This window comes from Somniosus microcephalus, unplaced genomic scaffold (assembly GCF_052327205.1).
Source record: "Somniosus microcephalus isolate GS21.2 unplaced genomic scaffold, FLI_Smic_1.0 unresolved_chr7, whole genome shotgun sequence".
Classification (NCBI taxonomy): Eukaryota; Metazoa; Chordata; class Chondrichthyes; order Squaliformes; family Somniosidae; genus Somniosus; species Somniosus microcephalus.
The window spans coordinates 8,426,140-8,441,123 of record NW_028225185.1 but is presented as its reverse complement, the minus strand read 5'-3'; positions in this window follow the sequence as shown (position 1 = coordinate 8,441,123).

The window sequence follows — 14,984 nt, the reverse complement described above, 5'->3', positions numbered from 1 at the left end:
TCCCACTCTCTTCATCTCACCCCATCAACACCAGCCTCCTCCCGCCCCTTTTCATCTCACCCCGTCAACACCAGCCTCCTCCCACCTCTCTTCATCTCACCCCGTCAACACCAGCCTCCTCCCGCCCCTCTTCATCTCACCCCATCAACACCAGCCTCCTCCCGCCCCTCTTCATCTCACCCCATCAACACCAGCCTCCTCCCACTCTCTTCATCTCACCCCATCAACACCAGCCTCCTCCCGCCCCTCTTCATCTCACCCCATCAACACCAGCCTCCTCCCGCCCCTCTTCATCTCACCCCATCAACACCAGCCTCCTCCCACTCTCTTCATCTCACCCCATCAACACCAGCCTCCTCCCACCCCTCTTCATCTCACCCCATCAACACCAGCCTCCTCCCACCCCTCTTCATCTCACCCCATCCACACCAGCCTCCTCCCGCCCCTCTTCATCTCACCCCGTCAACACCAGCCTCCTCCCACCTCTCTTCATCTCACCCCGTCAACACCAGCCTCCTCCCACCCCTCTTCATCTCACCCCATCAACACCAGCCTCCTCCCACCCCTCTTCATCTCACCCCATCAACACCAGCCTCCTCCCACCCCTCTTCATCTCACCCCATCAACACCAGCCTCCTCCCACCCCTCTTCATCTCACCCCATCCACACCAGCCTCCTCCCGCCCCTCTTCATCTCACCCCGTCAACACCAGCCTCCTCCCACCTCTCTTCATCTCACCCCGTCAACACCAGCCTCCTCCCACCCCTCTTCATCTCACCCCATCAACACCAGCCTCCTCCCACCCCTCTTCATCTCACCCCATCAACACCAGCCTCCTCCCACTCTCTTCATCTCACCCCATCAACACCAGCCTCCTCCCGCCCCTTTTCATCTCACCCCGTCAACACCAGCCTCCTCCCACCTCTCTTCATCTCACCCCGTCAACACCAGCCTCCTCCCGCCCCTCTTCATCTCACCCCATCAACACCAGCCTCCTCCCGCCCCTCTTCATCTCACCCCATCAACACCAGCCTCCTCCCACTCTCTTCATCTCACCCCATCAACACCAGCCTCCTCCCGCCCCTCTTCATCTCACCCCATCAACACCAGCCTCCTCCCGCCCCTCTTCATCTCACCCCATCAACACCAGCCTCCTCCCACTCTCTTCATCTCACCCCATCAACACCAGCCTCCTCCCACCCCTCTTCATCTCACCCCATCCACAGCAGCCTCCCACCCCTCTTCATCTCACCCCGTCATCACCAGCCTCCTCCCACCCCTCTTCATCTCCCCCCATCAACACCAGCCTCCTCCCACCCCTCTTCATCTCACCTCATCAACACCAGCCTCCTCCCACCCCTCTTCATCTCACCCCATCAACACCAGCCTCCTCTCACCCATCTTCATCTCACCCCATCAACACCAGCCTCCTCTCACCCATCTTCATCTCACCCCGTCCACACCAGCCTCCTCTCGCCCATCTTCATCTCACCCCATCAACACCAGCCTCCTCCCACCCCTCTTCATCTCACCCCGTCATCACCAGCCTCCTCCCACCCATCTTCATCTCACCCCGTCCACACCAGCCTCCTCCCACTCCTCTTCATCTCACCCCGTCATCACCAGCCTCCTCCCACCCCACTTCATCTCACCCCATGAACACCAGCCTCCTCCCACCCCTCTTCATCTCACCCCATCAACACCAGCCTCCTCCCACCCCTCTTCATCTCCCCCCATGAACACCAGCCTCCTCCCACCCCTCTTCATCTCACCCCATCAACACCAGCCTCCTCCCACCCCTCTTCATCTCACCCCATCAACACCAGCCTCCTCCCACCCCTCTTCATCTCCCCCCATCAACACCAGCCTCCTCCCACCCCTCTTCATCTCACCCCATCAACACCAGCCTCTTCCCACCCCTCTTCATCTCCCCAATCAACACCAGCCCCCTCCCACCCCCTCTTCATCTCACCCCATCAACACCAGCCTCCTCCCACCCCTCTTCATCTCACTCCATCAACACCAGCCTCCTCCCACCCCTCTTCATCTCACTCCATCAACACCAGCCCCCTCCCACCCCTCTTCATCTCACTCCATCAACACCAGCCTCCTCCCACCCCTCTTCATCTCACTCCATCAACACCAGCCCCCTCCCACACCTCTTCATCTCACTCCATCAACACCAGCCTCCTCCCGCCCCTCTTCATCTCACCCCATCAACACCAGCCTCCTCCCACCCCTCTTCATCTCACCCCATCAACACCAGCCTCCTCCCACCCCTCTTCATCTCACCCCATCAACACCAGCCCCCTCCCACCACTCTTCATCTCCCCCATCAACACCAGCCTCCTCCCACCCGCTCTTCATCTCCCCCATCAACACCAGCCTCCTCCCACCCCTCTTCATCTCACCCCATCAACACCAGCCTCCTCCCACCCCTCTTCATCTCACCCTGTAAACACCAGCCTCCTCCCACCCCCTCTTCATCTCCCCCATCAACACCAGCCTCCTCCCACCCCTCTTCATCTCACCCCATCAACACCAGCCTCCTCCCATCCCTCTTCATCTCACCCCATCAACACCAGCCTCTTCCCACCACTCTTCATCTCCCCAATCAACACCAGCCCCCTCCCACCCCCTCTTCATCTCACCCCATCAACACCAGCCTCCTCCCACCCCTCTTCATCTCACTCCATCAACACCAGCCTCCTCCCACCCCTCTTCATCTCACTCCATCAACACCAGCCCCCTCCCACCCCTCTTCATCTCACTCCATCAACACCAGCCCCCTCCCACCCCTCTTCATCTCACTCCATCAACAGCAGCCTCCTCCCACCCCTCTTCATCACACCCCATCAACACCAGCCTCCTCCCACCCCTCTTCATCTCACCCCATCAACACCAGCCTCCTCCCACCTCTCTTCATCTCACCCCGTTAACACCAGCCTCCTCCCGCCCCTATTCATCTCACCCCATCAACACCAGCCTCCTCCCGCCCCTCTTCATCTCACCCCATCAACACCAGCCTCCTCCCACTCTCTTCATCTCACCCCATCAACACCAGCCTCCTCCCGCCCCTCTTCATCTCACCCCATCAACACCAGCCTCCTCCCGACCCTCTTCATCTCACCCCATCAACACCAGCCTCCTCCCACTCTCTTCATCTCACCCCATCAACACCAGCCTCCTCCCACCCCTCTTCATCTCACCCCATCCACACCAGCCTCCCACCCCTCTTCATCTCACCCCGTCATCACCAGCCTCCTCCCACCCCTCTTCATCTCCCCCCATCAACACCAGCCTCCTCCCACCCCTCTTCATCACACCTCATCAACACCAGCCTCCTCCCACCCCTCTTCATCTCACCCCATCAACACCAGCCTCCTCTCACCCATCTTCATCTCACCCCATCAACACCAGCCTCCTCTCACCCATCTTCATCTCACCCCGTCCACACCAGCCTCCTCTCGCCCATCTTCATCTCACCCCATCAACACCAGCCTCCTCCCACCCCTCTTCATCTCACCCCGTCATCACCAGCCTCCTCCCACCCATCTTCATCTCACCCCGTCCACACCAGCCTCCTCCCACTCCTCTTCATCTCACCCCGTCATCACCAGCCTCCTCCCACCCCACTTCATCTCACCCCATGAACACCAGCCTCCTCCCACCCCTCTTCATCTCACCCCATCAACACCAGCCTCCTCCCACCCCTCTTCATCTCCCCCCATGAACACCAGCCTCCTCCCACCCCTCTTCATCTCACCCCATCAACACCAGCCTCCTCCCACCCCTCTTCATCTCACCCCATCAACACCAGCCTCCTCCCACCCCTCTTCATCTCCCCCCATCAACACCAGCCTCCTCCCACCCCTCTTCATCTCACCCCATCAACACCAGCCTCTTCCCACCCATCTTCATCTCCCCAATCAACACCAGCCCCCTCCCACCCCCTCTTCATCTCACCCCATCAACACCAGCCTCCTCCCACCCCTCTTCATCTCACTCCATCAACACCAGCCTCCTCCCACCCCTCTTCATCTCACTCCATCAACACCAGCCCCCTCCCAACCTTCTTCATCTCACTCCATCAACACCAGCCTCCTCCCACCCCTCTTCATCTCACTCCATCAACACCAGCCCCCTCCCACCCCTCTTCATCTCACTCCATCAACACCAGCCTCCTCCCGCCCCTCTTCATCTCACCCCATCAACACCAGCCTCCTCCCACCCCTCTTCATCTCACCCCATCAACACCAGCCTCCTCCCACCCCTCTTCATCTCACCCCATCAACACCAGCCCCCTCCCACCACTCTTCATCTCCCCCATCAACACCAGCCTCCTCCCACCCGCTCTTCATCTCCCCCATCAACACCAGCCTCCTCCCACCCCTCTTCATCTCACCCCATCAACACCAGCCTCCTCCCACCCCTCTTCATCTCACCCTGTAAACACCAGCCTCCTCCCACCCCCTCTTCATCTCCCCCATCAACACCAGCCTCCTCCCACCCCTCTTCATCTCACCCCATCAACACCAGCCTCTTCCCACCACTCTTCATCTCCCCAATCAACACCAGCCCCCTCCCACCCCCTCTTCATCTCACCCCATCAACACCAGCCTCCTCCCACCCCTCTTCATCTCACTCCATCAACACCAGCCTCCTCCCACCCCTCTTCATCTCACTCCATCAACACCAGCCCCCTCCCACCCCTCTTCATCTCACTCCATCAACACCAGCCTCCTCCCACCCCTCTTCATCTCACTCCATCAACACCAGCCCCCTCCCACCCCTCTTCATCTCACTCCATCAACACCAGCCTCCTCCCACCCCTCTTCATCTCACCCCATCAACACCAGCCTCCTCCCACCCCTCTTCATCTCACCCCATCAACACCAGCCTCCTCCCACCCCTCTTCATCTCACCCCATCAACACCAGCCCCCTCCCACCACTCTTCATCTCCCCCATCAACACCAGCCTCCTCCCACCCGCTCTTCATCTCCCCCATCAACACCAGCCTCCTCCCACCCCTCTTCATCTCACCCCATCAACACCAGCCTCCTCCCACCCCTCTTCATCTCACCCTGTAAACACCAGCCTCCTCCCACCCCCTCTTCATCTCCCCCATCAACACCAGCCTCCTCCCACCCCTCTTCATCTCACCCCATCAACACCAGCCTCCTCTCACCCATCTTCATCTCACCCCATCCACACCAGCCTCCTCCCACTCCTCTTCATCTCACCCCATCAACACCAGCCTCCTCCCACACCTCTTCATCTCACCCCATCCACACCAGCCTCCTCCCACCGCTCTTCATCTCCCCCATCAACACCAGCCTCCTCCCACCCCTCTTCATCTCACCCCATGAACACCAGCCTCCTCCCACCCCTCTTCATCTCACCCCATCAACACCAGCCTCCTCCTACCCCTCTTCATCTCACTCCATCAACACCAGCCTCCTCCCACCCCTCTTCATCTCACCCCATAAACACCAGCCTCCTCCCACCCCTCTTCATCTCACTCCATCAACACCAGCCTCCTCCCACCCCTCTTCATCTCCCCCCATCAACACCAGCCTCCTCCCACCCCTCTTCATCTCACCCCATCAACACCAGCCTCCTCCCACCCCTCTTCATCTCACCCCATCAACACCAGCCCCCTCCCACCCCTCTTCATCTCACTCCATCAACACCAGCCTCCTCCCACCCCTCTTCATCTCACTCCATCAACACCAGCCCCCTCCCACCCCTCTTCATCTCACTCCATCAACACCAGCCTCCTCCCACCCCTCTTCATCTCACCCCATCAACACCAGCCTCCTCCCACCCCTCTTCATCTCACCCCATCAACACCAGCCTCCTCCCACCCCTCTTCATCTCACCCCATCAACACCAGCCCCCTCCCACCACTCTTCATCTCCCCCATCAACACCAGCCTCCTCCCACCCGCTCTTCATCTCCCCCATCAACACCAGCCTCCTCCCACCCCTCTTCATCTCACCCCATCAACACCAGCCTCCTCCCACCCCTCTTCATCTCACCCTGTAAACACCAGCCTCCTCCCACCCCCTCTTCATCTCCCCCATCAACACCAGCCTCCTCCCACCCCTCTTCATCTCACCCCATCAACACCAGCCTCCTCTCACCCATCTTCATCTCACCCCATCCACACCAGCCTCCTCCCACTCCTCTTCATCTCACCCCATCAACACCAGCCTCCTCCCACACCTCTTCATCTCACCCCATCCACACCAGCCTCCTCCCACCGCTCTTCATCTCCCCCATCAACACCAGCCTCCTCCCACCCCTCTTCATCTCACCCCATGAACACCAGCCTCCTCCCACCCCTCTTCATCTCACCCCATCAACACCAGCCTCCTCCTACCCCTCTTCATCTCACTCCATCAACACCAGCCTCCTCCCACCCCTCTTCATCTCACCCCATAAACACCAGCCTCCTCCCACCCCTCTTCATCTCACTCCATCAACACCAGCCTCCTCCCACCCCTCTTCATCTCCCCCCATCAACACCAGCCTCCTCCCACCCCTCTTCATCTCACCCCATCAACACCAGCCTCCTCCCACCCCTCTTCATCTCACCCCATCAACACCAGCCCCCTCCCACCCCTCTTCATCTCACCCCATCAACACCAGCCTCCTCCCACCACTCTTCATCTCCCCCCATGAACACCACCCCCCTCCCACCCCTCTTCATCTCAACCCATCAACACCAGCCTCCTCCCACCCCTCTTCATCTCCCCCCATGAACAGCAGCCCCCTCCCACCCCTCTTCATCTCACCCCATCAATACCAGCCTCCTCCCACCCCTCTTCATCTCCCCCCATCAAAACCAGCCTCCTCCCACCCCTCTTCATCTCACCCCATCAACACCAGCCTCCTCCCACCCCTCTTCATCTCACCCCATCAACACCAGCCTCCTCCCACCCCCTCTTCATCTCACCCCATTCACACCAGCCTCCTCCCACCCCTCTTCATCTCACCCCATCAACACCAGCCTCCTCCCACCCCTCTTCATCTCACCCCATCAATACCAGCCTCCTCCCACCCCTCTTCATCTCCCCCCATCAACACCAGCCTCCTCCCACCCCTCTTCATCTCACCCCATCAACACCAGCCTCCTCCCACCCCTCTTCATCTCCCCCCATCAACACCAGCCTCCTCCCACCCCTCTTCATCTCACCCCATCAACACCAGCCTCCTCCCACCCCTCTTCATCTCACCCCATCAACACCAGCCTCCTCCCACCCCCTCTTCATCTCACCCCATTCACACCAGCCTCCTCCTACCCCTCTTCATCTCCCCCCATCAACACCAGCCTCCTCCCACCCCTCTTCATCTCACCCCATCAATACCAGCCTCCTCCCACCCCTCTTCATCTCCCCCCATCAACACCAGCCTCCTCCCACCCCTCTTCATCTCACCCCATCAACACCAGCCTCCTCCCACCCCTCTTCATCTCACCCCATCAACACCAGCCTCCTCCCACCCCCTCTTCATCTCACCCCATTCACACCAGCCTCCTCCCACCCCTCTTCATCTCACCCCATCAACACCAGCCTCCTCCCACCCCTCTTCATCTCACCCCATCAACACCAGCCTCCTCCCACCCCTCTTCATCTCACCCTATCAACACCAGCCTCCTCCCACCCCTCTTCATCTCACCCCATCAGCATATCCCTCTATTCCTTTCTCCCTCATGTGTTTATCCAGCTTCCCCTTAAATGTATCTATACTATTCGCCTCAACCACTCCCTGTGGTAGCGAGTTCCACATTCTCACCACTCTCTGGGTAAAGAAGTTTCTCCTGAATTCCCGATTGGATTTATTAGTGACTGTCTTATATTGACAGCCCCTAGTTCTGGTCTCCCCCACAATAGGAAACATTTTCTCTACGTCTACCCTATCGAACCTCTTTCATATTATTAAAGACCTCTATCAGGTCGCCCCTACTAATTACTGTGTGTGATCTGAAGAAAGGGCGGGGAATTGACTAACGAAATGGCTGAGCAGACTTGATGGGCCAGACGGTGGTGTCCCAAAGGCTTCCAGGGTCCCTCCCTGGCCTGTGCTGATTTGGATGATCTCGGCGAAGTTGGCTCGCGGTGGGTGAGCGGGGCTGCAACTTGTTCTGGGGTCCCAAGACCGAGCAGGCGAGGGTGCAATTATCCCAGGTTTCTACCAGACCCCTGATTGGCCGACACCGCCCCCCACCCCCCTCTCGTTGAAAGTCCGCGCGTGGACGTTGGATTGGACGTGGCCGCGCCGCTGCCCACAGTCAACTAGCCAGGCCATTGTTCAGTGCCTTGGGTACGTCGTGCAAGGCACAGCCGCCTGGCTGAGATACCAGAAGGTGCCAGCGTGAGGCAGCACTCCCAGGAGTTGAAGGTTAATAATAAAGAAAGACTCGCGTTTCTGCCGCACCTTTCACCACCTCAGGACGTCCCAAAGCGCTTTACAGCCAATTAAGTACTTTTTTGAAGTGTGGTCACTGTTGTAATGTAGGAAACACGGCAGCCAATTTGCGCACAGCAAGATCCCACAAACAGCAATGTGATAATGACCAGATCATCTGTTTTAGTGATAAATAGTGGCCCCAGTACACCGGGGAGAACTCTCCCTGCTCTTCTTCCAATAGTGGCCGTGGGATCTTTTACGCCCACTTGAGAGAGCAGACGGGGCCTCGGTTTAACGTCTCATCTGAAAGATGGCACCTCCGACAGTGCGGCGCTCCCTCAGTACTGCCCCTCCGACAGTGCAGCGCTCCCTCAGTACTGCCCCTCCGACAGTGCGGCACTCCCTCAGTACTGCCCCTCCGACAGTGCGGCGCTCCCTCAGTACTGCCCCTCCGACAGTGCGGCGCTCCCTCAGCACTGCCCCTCCGACAGTGCGGCGCTCCCTCAGTACTGCCCCTCCGACAGTGCGGCGCTCCCTCAGCACTGCCCATCCGACAGTGCGGCGCTCCCTCAGTACTGCCCCTCCGACAGTGCGGCGCTCCCTCAGTACTGCCCCTCCGACAGTGCGGCGCTCCCTCAGCACTGCCCATCTGACAGTGCGGCGCTCCCTCAGTACTGCCTCTCCGACAGTGCGGCGCTCCCTCAGTACCGCCCCTCCGACAGTGCGACGCTCCCTCAGTACCGCCCCTCCGACAGTGCAACGCTCCCTCAGTACTGCACTGGGAGTGTCGGACTAGATTTTGTGCTCGAGTCTCTGGAGCGGGGATCGAACCCACGATCTTGTGACTCAGAGGCGAGGGCGCTTCCCACTGAGCCACCGCTGACGCGGCGAGGTTTAAAAAGCAAAAACGCTGATGAAGTATTTTTCCCTGACACGAAAACCGGGGCAGCTACGAACTAACCGGAACGGTCGAAGCGCCCTTGAACCTTGAGCTCCAGGAAGAGTAAGATCCCGCGTGATATCTGTCCTAGTTGTCACCTCCGTGAATCGCGGCATTGAGAGCAGCTGATTATTCATTAATCGGCCCTTCGGGAAAGCATTGTCTCCAGCGAGCTGCAGCTGATTCCAGTCCTTCTCCCGAGTGCGGAATAAATTAATCGCTCTTTATTTAGAGCTGATTCAGTGAGACGATTTTGCATGGAGCGGCAGAGGCGAGATGCCCCGGGGAAAGCCCTTCACTGCCTGTCCTTTACAGTTTCCGAAAGGTGATTTTGAAATTCTCACCATTGTGTTTAAATCTTCGCCCGTCACCGTGGCCTTTCCCCCTCTCCTGTCTCTGTAACCTCCTCTATCCCCGCTCAACAACTTGCATTTAGACAGTGGCGTTAACATAGTAGAGGTTTAGGGAGGCAATTATACAATTAGTGCAGGAGCAAGGATGTCTTACTACAGTTATACAGGGCCTTGGTGAGACCACACCTGGAGTACTGGGTGCAGTTTTGGTCTCCTTACCTAAGAAAGGATATACTTGCCATAGAGGGAGTGCAGCGAAGGTTCACCAGACTGATTCCTGGGATGGCAGGACTGTCGTATGAGGAGAGATTGGGTCGACTAGGCCTGTATTCACTAGAGTTTAGAAGAATGAGAGGGGATCTCATTGAAACTTATAAAATTCTGACAGGGCTAGACAGACTGGGTGCAGGGAGGATGTTTCCCCTGGCTGGGGGGTCTAGAACGAGGGGTCACAGTCTCAGGATAAGGGGTAGGACATTTAGGACTGAGATGAGGAGAAATTTCTTCACCCAGAGAGTGGTGAACCTGTGGAATTCTCTACCACAGAAGGCTGTGGAGGCCAATTCATTAAATATATTCGAGAAGGAGTTGGATATATTTCTTAAGGCTAAAGGGATCAAGGGATATGGGGAGAAGGCAGGGACAGGGTACTGAGTTTGGATGATCAGCCATGATCTCATTGAATGGTGGAGCAGGCTCGAGGGGCCGAATGGCCGACTCCTGCTCCTATCTTCTATGTTTCTATGAAGGACTGAGATGAGGAGGAATTTCTTCACTCAGAGGGCGGTGAATCTTTCGAATTCTCTGCCCCAGAGGGCTGTGGAGGCTCAGTCGTTGAGTCTATTCAAGGCTGAGATCGATGGATTTTTGGACTCTCGGGGAATCGAGGGATCTGGGGATCGGGCGGGAAAGTGGAGTTGAGGTTGAAGATCAGCCATGATCTTATTGAATGGCGGAGCAGGCTCGAGGGGCCGAATGGCCGACTCCTGCTTCTATTTCTTATATTCTTAAAATGTCTCGAGGCGCTTCACAGGAGCGATTATCAAACACAATTTGACACCGAGCCCCATAAGGAGATATTAGGACAGGTGACCAAAAGCTTGGTCAAAGAGGTCGATTTTAAGGAGCGTCTTAAAGGAGGAGAGAGAGGCGGAGAGGTTTAGGGAGGGAATTCCAGAGCTCGGGGCCCAGGCGGCTGAAGGCACGGCCGCCAATGGTGGAGCGATGGAAAGCGGGGGGATGTGAGAGAAGCCGGAATTCGAGGAGCGCAGAGATCTCGGAGGGTTGTGGAGCCAGAGGAGGTTACAGAGATAGGGAGGGATGTAGGGGCTGGAGGAGGTTACAGAGATGGGGAGGGGTGTAGGGGCTGGAGGAGGTTACAGAGATAGGGAGGGGTGTAGGGGCTGGAGGGGGTTACAGAGATAGGGAGGGGTGTAGGGCTGGAGGAGGTTACAGAGATAGGGAGGGGTGCAGGGGCTGGAGGAGGTTACAGAGATAGGGAGGGGTGTAGGGCTGGAGGAGGTTACAGAGATAGGGAGGGGTGTAGGGGCTGGAGGAGGTTACAGAGATAGGGAGGGGTGTAGGGCTGGAGGAGGTTACAGAGATAGGGAGGGGTGTAGGGGCTGGAGGAGGTTACAGAGATAGGGAGGGGTGTAGGGCTGGAGGAGGTTACAGAGATAGGGAGGGGTGTAGGGCTGGAGGAGGTTACAGAGATAGGGAGAGGTGTAGGGGCTGGAGGAGGTTACAGAGATAGGGAGGGGTGTAGGGCTGGAGGAGGTTACAGAGATAGGGAGGGGTGTAGGGGCTGGAGGAGGTTACAGAGATAGGGAGGGGTGTAGGGCTGGAGGAGGTTACAGAGATAGGGAGGGGTGTAGGGCTGGAGGAGGTTACAGAGATAGGGAGGGGTGTAGGGGCTGGAGGAGGTTACAGAGATAGGGAGGGATGTAGGGGCTGGAGGGGGTTACAGAGATAGGGAGGGGTGTAGGGCTGGAGGAGGTTACAGAGATGGGGACGGGTGTAGGGGCTGGAGGAGGTTACAGAGATAGGGAGGGGTGTAGGGGCTGGAGGAGGTTGCAGAGATAGGGAGGGGTGTAGGGCTGGAGGAGGTTACAGAAATAGGGAGGGGTGTAGGGCTGGAGGAGGATACAGAGATAGGGAGGGTTGTAGGGCTGGAGGGAGTTACAGAGATGGGGAGGGGTGTAGGGGCTGGAGGAAGTTACAGAGCTAGGGAGGGGTGTAGGGCTGGAGGAGGTTACAGAGATAGGGAGTGGTGCAGGGCTGGAGGGGGTTACAGAGATAGGGAGTGTTGTAGGGCTGGAGGGAGTTACAGAGATGGGGAGGGGTGTAGGGGCTGGAGGGGGTTACAGAGCTAGGGAGGGGTGTAGGGCTGGAGGAGGTTACAGAGATAGGGAGGGGTGCAGGGCTGGAGGGGGTTACAGAGATAGGGAGTGTTGTAGGGCTGGAGGGAGTTACAGAGATGGGGAGGGGTGTAGGGGTTGGAGGAGGTTACAGAGATAAGGAGGGGTGTAGGGGCTGGAGGGGGGTTACAGAGATAGGGAGTGTTGTAGGGCTGGAGGGGGTTACAGAGATGGGGAGGGGTGTAGGGGCTGGAGGGGGTTACAGAGATAGGGAGGGGTGTAGGGGCTGGAGGGGGTTACAGAGATAGGGAGGGGTGTAGGGCTGGAGGGGGTTACAGAGATAGGGAGGGGTGCAGGGGCTGGAGGAGGTGAGAGAGATGGGGAGGGGTGTAGTGGCTGGAGGGGGTTACAGAGATAGGGAGGGGTGTAGCGCTGGAGGAGGTTACAGTGATAGGGAGGGAGTGTAGGGCTGGAGGAGGTGAGAGAGATGGGGAGGGGTGTAGTGGCTGGAGGGGGTTACAGAGATAGGGAGGGGTGTAGCGCTGGAGGAGGTTACAGAGATGGGGAGGGGTGTAGGGGCTGGAGGAGGTTACAGAGATAGGGAGGGGTGTAGGGGCTGGTGGAGGTTACAGAGATAGGGAGGGGTGTAGGGCTGGAGGAGGTTACAGAGATAGGGAGGGGTGTAGGGGCTGGAGGAGGTTACAGAGATGGGGAGGGGTGTAGGGCTGGAGGGGGTTACAGAGATATGGAGGGGTGTAGGGGTTGGAGGAGGTTACAGAGATGGGGAGGGGTGTAGGGGTTGGAGGAGGTTACAGAGATAGGGAGGGGTCTAGGGGCTGGAGGGGGTTACAGAGATAGGGAGGGTTGTAGGGGCTGGAGGGGGTTACAGAGCTAGGGAGGGGTGTAGGGCTGGAGGGGATTATAGGGAGGGGTGCAGGGCTGGAGGGGGTTACAGAGATAGGGAGGGTTGTAGGTCTGGAGGGGGTTACAGTGATGTGGAGGGGTGCAGGGGCTGGAGGAAGTTACAGAGATAGGGAGTGGTGTAGGGGCCGGAGGAGGTTACAGAGATAGGGAGGGGTGTAGGGGCTGGAGGGGGTTACAGAGATAAGGAGGGGTGTAGGGCTGGAGGAGGTTAGAGAGATAGGGAGGGGGTGTAGGGCTGGAGGAGGTTACAGAGATAGGGAGGGGCGTAGGGCTGGAGGGGGTTACAGAGATAGGGAGGGGTGTTGGGGCTGGAGGGGGTTACAGAGATGGGGAGGGGTGTAGGGGCGGGAGGAGATTACAGAGATAGTGGGGGGGGGGCGCGGCGAGGAGGCCTGGAGGGATTTGAACACAAGGAGCCAGTGACGGCCTCTGATTTGCAAGTTCCCAATCATGTGCAAACATTTAGTAGCAGCAGACTGTTCAGCCACATAGCGCATCACAGACGAGCCAGCGTCGCGCGTGCAGCAACCGTCACGAGTCCAACTCCAGAGACTTGAGCCCATAATCCAGCCTGAAACTTCCAGTGCAGTTCTGAGTGAGCACCGCACTGTCGGAGGGGCAGTACTGAGGGAGCGCCGCACTGTCGGAGGGGCAGTACTAAGGGAGCGCCGCACTGTCGGAGGGGCGGTACTGAGGGAGCGCCGCACTGTCGGAGGGGCAGTACTGAGGGAGCGCCGCACTGTCGGAGGGGCAGTACTGGGGGAGCGCCGCACTGTCGGAGGGGCGGTACTGCGGCATCGCCGCACTGTCGGAGGGGCGGTACTGAGGGAGAGCAGCACTGTCGGAGGGGCAGTACTGAGGGAGCGCTGCACTGTCAGGGGGGCAGTACTGAGAGAGCACCGCACTGTCGGAGGGGCGGTAATGAGGGAGCACCGCACTGTCGGAGGGGTGGTACTGAGGGAGCACTGCACTGTCGGAGGGGCGGTACTGAGGGAGCGCCACACTGTCGGAGGGGCGGTTCTGAGGGAGCGCCGCACTGTTGGAGGGGCGGTACTGAGGGAGCGCCGCACTGTCGGAGGGGCGGTACTGAGGGAGAGCCGTACTGTCAGAGGGGCAGTACTGAGGGAGCGCCGCACTGTTGGAGGTGCAGTACTGCGGGAGCGCCGCACTGTCGGAGGGGCGGTACTGAGGGAGCGCCGCACTGTCGGAGGGGCGTTACTGAGGGAGCGCCGCACTGTCGGAGGGGCGGTACTGAGGGAGCGCCGCACTGTCGGAGGGGCGGTACTGAGGGAGCGCCGCATTGTCGGAGTGGCAGTACTGAGGGAGCGCTGCACTGTCGGAGGGGCGGTACTGAGGGAGCGCCGCACTGTCGGAGGGGCGGTACTGAGGGAGCGCCGCACTGTCGGAGGGGCAGTACTGCGGGAGCGCCGCACTGTCGGAGGGGCGGTACTGAGGGAGCGCCGCACTGTCGGAGGGGCGGTACTGAGGGAGCGCCGCACTGTCGGAGGGGCAGTACTGAGGGAGCGCCGCACTGTCGGAGGGGCAGTACTGAGGGAGCGCCGCACTGTCGGAGGGGCGGTACTGAGGGAGCGCCGCACTGTCGGAGGGGCGGTACTGAGGGAGCGCCGCATTGTCGGAGTGGCAGTACTGCGGGAGCGCCGCACTGTCGGAGGGGCGGTACTGAGGGAGCGCCGCATTGTCGGAGTGGCAGTACTGCGGGAGCGCCGCACTGTCGGAGGGGCAGTACTGAGGGAGCGCCGCATTGTCGGAGTGGCAGTACTGAGGGAGCGCCGCACTGTCGGAGGGGCGGTACTGAGGGAGCGCCGCACTGTCGGAGGGGCGGTACTGAGGGAGCGCCGCATTGTCGGAGTGGCAGTACTGCGGGAGCGCCGCACTGTCGGAGGGGCGGTCCTGAGGGAGCGCCGCATTGTCGGAGTGGCAGTACTGAGGGAGCGCCGCACTGTCGGAGTGGCAGTACTGAGGGAGCGCCGCAC